This window comes from Nicotiana tabacum, chromosome 11 (assembly GCF_000715075.1).
Source record: "Nicotiana tabacum cultivar K326 chromosome 11, ASM71507v2, whole genome shotgun sequence".
NCBI classification, from domain to species: domain Eukaryota; kingdom Viridiplantae; phylum Streptophyta; class Magnoliopsida; order Solanales; family Solanaceae; genus Nicotiana; species Nicotiana tabacum.
Window position 1 is genome coordinate 152,016,591 of NC_134090.1, and position 9,332 is coordinate 152,025,922.

At 35.3% G+C, this 9,332-nt stretch overlaps 1 long non-coding RNA gene across 1 annotated transcript; it reads left to right on the forward strand.

Annotated features, from left to right (window-relative positions):
* Positions 1-5,528: 5,528 nt before the first annotated feature.
* Positions 5,529-7,766, forward strand: LOC107795412 (uncharacterized). Its single transcript, XR_001650097.2, has 2 exons — positions 5,529-5,711; positions 7,346-7,766. It is a non-coding gene; the product is annotated as an uncharacterized LOC107795412 (long non-coding RNA).
* Positions 7,767-9,332: the final 1,566 nt, after the last annotated feature.

Below are 9,332 nucleotides of genomic sequence, written 5' to 3' on the forward strand. Positions count from 1 at the left end.
CATGCATATTGTTGTTTGTATTATTGTCTCTTTGTTCATCCATTAATGGTCTAAATTAACCAGGATTTGTTCCCGATATGGTTGATTTATTTCCATTAATTTGGAGTTTGTGTTGTTCATCATGTTCATGTAAATTGTTGTTGAAGATTGTTGAGAAATTGGTCATCTTGACTATATTTTGGTTGAGTTATGATTAATTGATTGTTTAGAGCAGAGGGGTAATTTGGTAAATTGCATTGCATTCGGGGGTAGATTTGTAATTGCAATAAGGTCGGAGGGGTAGTTTGGTAATTGAACATTATTTTGATTCTTTATGTTAAGCATGAGGGACAAATATAATGGGGTGGGGTTTTTGATGTACTTGTTTAATATAATGGGGGACAAGACAAAACATAATGGGGAGGAATCTTGTACTTGTTTAATGTAGGCATGGGGGACATATTGTAATGGGTTGGGAATGTGGTATTTATTTAATGTAGGCATGGGGGACAAAGTTTAAAATAAAGAAAACATTAAGTAGTGGGACAAAGCATGCCATTGGGGGAATAATTTGGGGTTGGGAATTGAAGACTTGTCTTGCTATATATAGAGTCATTCTTGACTTGAAATAGGAGGACTTTTGAGAGAAAAAAGGGGTTGAACTTGAGAGAACATTAAGAGGATTTTTGGAGAGAAAAAGAGTTGAATATTATTGAGAAGTTTTTTGGAGATAGACTTAAAGATTGAGAGAAAAAGGGTGGAGAGTTGACAGATTTTTTTTACACTTGAGAGTTGACATACTTTTATACTTGAGAGAGTTTGTGATAGTAAAAGAGAAAGACAATTTGAACTTTCACTCGAACAATTCTGTTTGCTTTTCTTCGAGTGTTATTCAAAAATCAGAAACTACTGCATCTTGTATCTTTCTCTCTTCTGCTTTGACTGTGTTTGCGCTTTGGCACTGCTGAGTTTTCAATCTGTTACTGGGTCATTCTACTGGTTGTTACTGGTTTTGCGGTGTTGCTGAACCTGCTGTTGCCGCGTTATTACTGTTGCTGACTCCTACTTCTTTTGTTCTTGTACTGCTATTTCCAGGTACACATTTGTACACTCTTGGCTTGAAGCGAAAAATGAAATATTAATCAGGCTTTGTTCCTGTCGAATCCCTCCTGTTTAAATTTGTGTTTGAATATAATTTTTCTTTCTTTATATAAAAATGTAGTTGATTGATTAAATGAGTAATGATGTCGCATATGTATAACTTCTTCATCTAATAGTGTTAGTTTAAACTAATCAAAGAATAGTTAATCTATTTTGATATTATTATGGTCAATCTCATGTTTTAGTATTATCGAATAACAGAATATAAAATGAAAGCAGTTTTCCTTTGTACAAACTCGATCGCAATTTTCCATTCGCATTAGCCGTAAACTAATAACTAATAATAAGTTTACGTTTTTCAGCATGTAAATAATTAAGAGATTTTCTTTTATTTTAGAGACGAACTTAATAGAAAATATAGTCATGGTAGGTTTATCCTTAAAAATAAAAAATGAGACGAGCCTCGCAAAATAAAACGTACAGATTGCGGGGCCCTCACAAAATGTATGGTCTAATTAGAATTCGGAAGGACCGTTTAGCGAATTTCACGGTCTTCCCAAAATAATAACGCGATAGTCTCTTTAGGCGCGTGTTTAATATTTTACTTTCTTAAGCCTGGGTGTGCATTTCATGCGACCCGAATCCAAATCCCAAAACATCAAATAAAACGTGTTCCGGATTGTGGGTGCATTTCATGTGACGCAGTCCAAAGACGTGTTTTAAGCGATGTTCACATTTCTTTTAAAAACAATAATAATAAAGCGGTTAAAAGATAAAATTTGCACATAAGTTCATATTTGTATAAAATCAGATAATCAAGCCGAATATAACAGTTGAGCGACCGTGCTAGAACCACGGAACTCGGGAATGCCTAACACCTTCTCCCGGGTTAACAGAATTCCTTATCCGGATTTCTGGTACGCAAACTGTAATATGGATTCATTCTTTTCCTCGATTCGGGATTAAAATTGGTGACTTGGGACACCCTAAATCTCCCAAGTGGCGACTCTGAAATAAATAAACCAATCCCGTTTCGATTGTCCTTTAATTGGAAAAAATTCCCTTGTACCCTCGCGGGTGCGAAAAAAGGAGGTGTGACAATAATAACTTAGTAACTAATATTGAATATATATGATAATCTCTAATGGGTAGGGTATTGAACTTATTAATATTGACATATGAATAATGGACTAAATATAAAGTATAAGAATTTCGGATTTTCGGATATCCATAAATTCGAAGTGCCAAATCCAATATCCAATCCGAAATCCAAAAATTTTAAAAATTAAATCCAAAATCCAAAAATCCAAACCAAAAATCTAAGAAATTCGGATTTCGGTTTGAATTTAGGTTTTGCCCAAAGTATGCCCACCCCTAGAAGAACCCCCTAATTTCAGAACGTAATTCGTAAGGACTATTTTCGGGTCAATGTCCTGGACAAAAACTCTACATCCTCTTTTTTTGACTTTTTTTTTTTTTGGAGGGTGACATGATAAAAGTGAGTGAAAAAGGACGACTAACTTAGAATTTCATAGAGCTATGCAACATGCAGAAATATATATATATATATATATATATATATATATATATATATATATAAAATCTAATTAATCAACAAAAAAGAATTTCCCAGCATTATTTGTGTGGAGATCGATTTACGGTCTACCAAAAATTAAGATGTCTAAATAAAGAGGGGGATCTTGCATCTATACCCGGTTTTGGGATCACAATTGAACCTGTACTCACTTTACTAAAAAAATAAATTACAACCCTACCCACTTTACAATCACTTCAGACTTATCGGGTCTGAAGTTAAAAAAAATAAGTATGAAGCGAAAAAATGGCACTTTAGATACAACAACAATAACAACCACCACCCAGTAAAATCCCACTAATGGGGTCTGGGGAGAGTAGTGTGTACGCAGACCTTACCCTTATCCCGAAGGAGTAGAGATGTTGTTTCCGAAAGACCCTCGGCTCAAGAAAATAAAAGGAAAAAAGAAGAAAATATTAGTATCACCATAGAAATCATATGTAAAATAGGAACAACATGAAATCCAAAAGAAAGATGCAAAGCAAAGCAAAAGAAATAACTATTAAATAGGTCATGTACTGAAAGGCGAGATAGTAAAACACAACATTGCCACTTGCACTTTAGATACACTTAAGGCCGAATAGGTCTGAAATGCTACCAATGGTTTCATGCACTTAAGGCCAATAATGCACTTCAGATGCATTTTAGTCCAAATAGGTGAAGTGCAACAAATGGTTTCATGCACTTAAGGCCAATAAATCTGAAGTGAAAAAAAATTGCACTTCAGATGCACTTAAGGCCAAAAGGTCTGAAGTGCAACAAACGTTTTCCTATACTTGGCCAATAGGCCTGAAGTAAAAAATTGCATTTCAGATGCACTTAAGGCCCAAAAGTGTGGAATGCAACAAACGTTTTCCTACACTTAAGGCCAATAAGTCTGAAGTAAAAAATTGCACTTCAGATGCACTTAAGGCCAAATGGTCTGAAGTGCAACAAACATTTTCATGCACTTAAGACCAAATAGTGCTGAAGTGCAAATTGCTCATAAACAGAAATTTGTTCTTCGAATTTTAACAATTCAATATACGATTTAATATCTAAATATAGTCCAAATGAGCTCAAATTTGAAACATAACCTCCAAATATCATTAAAAACAAACCTCAATCATCAATTTGTCAAAACAACAATAAATCTAACGAATCTATTTTGTAATTAAGAAAAAGAAAAGAAAAAAAAACCCCTAAACAATAGTAAATATAAAGCGCTACAATAGCTCACCACTGTAAAATATCATAAACTACCTTAAAATATGTTCACAAACACCATATAAAATCACTGTTACCCGAAGAAGAAGAAGAAGAAGAAGAAGAGGAGGAGGAGGAGGAGGAGGAGGAAGAAGAAAGAGGAGAAAATTGTATGATGTTATTTAAAAAGTGGGTACCAGTAAAAAAAGTTTAAAAAATGGTTACAGATTAAATGGAGGCAACCAAATTGGACGCGAGTGTAATTTTTACAATAAAAGATGGTGTGAAGTTTAATGGGGCATTTGCATCTATACCCGCTTTTTGTGTCATGTTTTAATTTGTGTCCGCTTTTGCAAAAAAAAATTACAAGCGTACCCGCTTTTTCGCATAACTTCAGCATACAGGGCTGAAGTAGCAAAAGCAATCACGCAAAACTTCACCATTCTAGTAGCCGGGCCTGAAGTTTTTATTTTGTAACTGGCAAACTTCAGCTCTAGAGCTGAAGTTTTTGTTTTGTAACTGGCGAACTTCAGCTCTAGAGCTGAATTTTTTTTTTGTAACTGGCGAACTTCAGCTCTAGAGCTGAAGTTTTTCACTATATAAAAAATATTCATGTTGTCGTTAAGATTAGTGAATAAAGGAAGTCTTTAGTAATGCCTTGTTAGTTTCATCATAAAAATAACCCTTTTTTTTTCCGTTTGATTAAGACATGCAATTATCTGTACCTACTAAAGAGACTTGCCTGCTCAACTGCTATCCTAATTCAGGTCATTTGAAGCTATCAGCTTTTGGGGGATTTTGGACTGCTTACAGAAATTACCTTCCTGGTTCACATGGGAATTTGTCAGCTGATCGTCATTGGCAGTCATCAATTTTTCACTACTCAGTGCATTTCGAAATTCTTTTGCATGTAACCGTGGCAAATTTAGAGCAGAACTTTTTAAATATTTTTGGTTCAGTAAACTTCATTGTTTACATGAGTGAAAATTCTAGCCTTGAGGCAGCATTTTTATCTTACTTGAAGGTGCTGAGAGGCGGAGATGTAGTGTGGCAAGAAGACGTTTTACATAATTTTAGCTTTGAATTTGCCTGAAGTTAAAAAGGAAAAAATATCTTTGAAGAAAACGAAGGAGAAGAAGGAGGAGGAGAAAGATGGCTGAAGTTATTTAAAAAATGGGTACAAGTTAAAAGTTTTTAGAAAAAATGGGTACAGGTTAAATGAGGGCAACCAAATAGGGCGCCCTGTGCAATTTTTATAAGTTTAATGGAACTTCAATATATTTGGCCCAAACATTTTGATGACATTAGTTCTAAAGTAATAGCTAGGTATACTCGCATACAATAATTAATGTAAAATTTGAATTTGTTTCTTAGGAGCGGATCTAGAGAAGGAATTACAGGTTTATGGAAACCCAATAACTTTGGCTTAGATCATGTATACACGTTAAAGAACCCCACTAAAATTTAAACTCATAAAGTTCAAATCTTGTATCTGTTTCTTTATGTCTGCGGGTTAAAAGAAACAATATCCTATGTTATAATTAGTTGCAACAGACCTGTTGATTCAACAATAATTCTGGTAACATTTCGGTTTCTGTGATGCAACCTTATCAACTGCCACACTTTATGAATAATTTCATCACCTAATTGCATGCATGAAAATATAACAGATGATGAGATTCCATAACTTTCAGCTGCAGGAGCCAAATTTTCTTGTCTTTCTTAGACCAATCTACCTTCATGTTTTCACCAAACAGGAAAAAAAAAGAAATACCATTGTATGTCAGTGGAGGCCACAGCACATGATAATCTATGCACATAAGTTTATCACACTTTGTACGTTTTTTCTAAGGTACAAATGTCTTTTCTTATGTCAAGCTATAATTAGTACATAAGAAACCGCTTATATTACATGATTCATATGAATGGTGCTAATCCTCAATAATGTTTTTTTTCTAGCCTAGTTTGATTCAACCTTTTCCTGGCTCTCACTTGTCTTTTGAAAATTATCATTTTGGATTTTAGTTATGTTAGCTCATAAGTAAATACTGTGATGAAGCGATTGTAAGTTCTAACCACTCGATTTAATCGTACGAAGTCACAATTCACCCAACAAGATATTTTTTATATGTATTTTAACGTACACATATTAGTCGAGTGTGGTATTAATTAGAATGTGTCATATCCTTTGTATGGATTCCTCAACTACAAGATTAATTATTCTAATAAAAAGTTGCTCATATCCAAACACTTAGCAGAGTGATAAGTACTTATAAACAGACCCATGTAAACAAGGTACAGACTATATTGCAATTAATTGGCCTTGACTAATTTATCTTTTGGTGAAGAACTGAATAAATTTAATTTGCTTTGACCACTTTATTTGGTGAAGAACTGAAAATAAATTAGAAGCAGCTGTCAATTTATGCCCGTTGGGATGTCTGTAGTTGTTCAATGAGAGTTGGAAGAAATCTCCAATAGAGTTGGGGAAACCCCCCCCCCCCCTTTTTCTTTTAAATAATCCTACTAAGATCAGCTTGTACGCATCCTAATCAGCACAGATATCGAATAACTTTGTTCACTGATACTTAGATAGATGAAAAAAAATCACCTAATATTTTTGTTTTCGCCGAAATTTGAATCAGAAACCTTATGTATACCAATAATTATTCGACTCATTGCAAGAAGAGGAAAAGGAAACAGAGAGAAGCAAAATATAGCATTATCAATTACTATAATTTTTTGAATTCAGTACCAATTTTTATAAATTTTTTGAATTCAGTACAACTTATTATATAAATTTTTGAATTCAGTCCCTTTGATGTCAATTTCTGAACTCTGACCTCTTTTATTATATTGACGAGGACAGTGTGTGTATGTATATAGTATGTTATAATTTGTTGTACTTTGTGTGCGGGAGTTGTTATCCCCATAAATAACTCACATGATGTCTGCCTATTCATGCCTCTGCTGAATTTTCTTTCTTTTTTGGGCAGTCTACTTAATTCTAACCACACAAGTTTCATAAAAGTAACAATTAAGTCCTTTTCTTTATACCACATGACCTAAGCATGGTTAATAATATTTCTCCTATTTAATTAGTGTGACACTATTCGCTTAGTAGTCCGCCCCAAAAAGATGATATATTCTATGTTTTGAAACAATTTGGACGTTAAATTTCTCATTTACTGTTACTTAGAGGTTTTTTAAGCCATACAAATGTTGACAATCTCATTTGATTATACAATTTTAGTACTTACAAATATTGAATTTCTGTATTTGAATCAATTGAAATTGAATTTCAAGTATAAAAGTTAGTTTCCCCTCATAGATCTCATTCTTCACAATTATTTTTCCAAAGTGAAGTTCATGTCTCATAACGTAATACAATTTTACAATTCATTTTTCAACTTAAACTTCAAATACTTTTCTTTTCAGCTCCAACTCAATTATTATTCAAATGCCTACTAAAATTTCTTTTTACAGGAAATACTGTATACGGTTAAAATCGGGCCCACCCGATTTGCCGATTTACCGAGACAAGTGTGAAGGATCGATCCCGTAATAGATCAGATCGAGGCATGAGGACAAGGTACCGAGTTTGAGATTCGAGGTACCTATCAAGATCGAGGCCGATAGTGATTGAGACAAAATGAGACAGACATCGAGCAAGATCGAAGATAGCATAATAACATAAATGCGAGATACCCGTGACTGGTCGAAGATCATGGCAGAATCTTAGAACGGATCAAATCTAGGACGGTTAATTAGCTAATCATGGGATTTCCTTCTGCAATTAGAATTATATCATAATTAGAATTCCTCTACTATATAAAGAGGAGTTCCAATCATTTGCAAGGGACTTACATTCACGCATATCAAAGCAATATAACACTCTTTTGGCTTATATTCTCTTGTTCATTAGCTTGCCTTATTTTTTACTTGTTCTGGTATCAATCAGCTCGAGGGCATTCTAACTCGAGAGTCGAATTTCGTCTCAACACTGGTTTGCTTTACTTTATTATTAATTTCTATCACTAATCTTCTTATTTATCGGTTGGTATTAGGTGAAATCCCGTGTCCTTAAAACCATATTATAAGTTTAATTGTTATCCAATTTTAAGAGTAAACAATTTGGCGTCCACCATGGGGCTAAGGATAATAGTGGCTGCTTGGTATTAATTCTCATAACACACACTGCTTTACGCTTGTTCTCGTAAGTATTTTTGATTTCAGGAATTAACATGTCAAACTCTCAAGTATCACCCACTCACATAGACAACGGCCTTGGTCTTCATGCCGAGAACGAAAACAAAGCCGCCCCCAAAAATGGAGTACCTCCGGTCAACCCTGATGGACCGCCGGTCGTAGACCTAGTCGATGTCAGCTCTCATATTGCCATTAATGGGAATTTGGGTGTAGACCTTGAAAATAGCATCCGCAAAGATGCTCGAGCAGCCGATCAGAATGCACAGAGCGGTGAAGAAGGCATAATTATCCTTCGAATGATATTCGAGATGTTGCAGACTCAACAAGCTGCGATAGCACAACTCCAAAACCAGAATCAAACACCAAGCAGAATTGAGCTCGAAGCATCACAAGAAGTTTTTCATAGAGCCGAACCTGTACCGGAGAGATTGAACACCAATGAATCGAGGACTGACCCTGCCATTATGAAAATGCTCGAGGAGCTCACTAAACAGATTGAATCAGTGAATAGAAAATCGAGGCAAATGACAAAAAGGTAGAAACGTACAACTTCCGGGTTGACCAAATACCGGGGGCACCACCGATCCTAAAGGGTTTGGATTCGAAGAAGTTTGTGCAAAAGCCTTTCCCTCCAAGTACGGCTCCGAAGCCCATCCCGAAAAAAATTTGCATGCCAGAAATTCCCAAATACAATGGAACCACCGACCTTAATGAGCATGTCACTTCTTATACATGCGCAATAAAGGGGAATGCCTTAGAAGATGATGAGATTGAATCCATTTTATTGAAAAAGTTTGGAGAAACTTTGTCGAAAGGGGAAATGATATGGTACCACAATTTGCCACCCAATTCCATCTATTCCTTCTCCATGCTTGCAGATTCCTTCGTAAAGGTACACGCCAGAGCAATAAAGGTTGCGACTAGGAAGTCAGACCTCTTCAAAGTGAAACAAAAGGACAACAAAATGTTGAGGGAACTCGTATCTCAGTTCCAGATGGAACGTTTAGACCTACCCTAGGTTATAGATGATTGGGCTGTTCAAGCTTTTACTCAAGGTTTGAACGAACGAAGTTAGACAGCATCATGACAACTAAAGCAGAATTTAATTGAATATCCAGCTGTAACTTGGGCCGATGTACATAATCGGTACCAGTCAAAGATTAGGGTCAAGGATGATCAATTGGGAACCCCTTCTGGTTCCGCCTACCCAAATAGGCCCGTCAGTAGAATTCAAACGGACGTCGACAGAGAACCCCCATCGAAC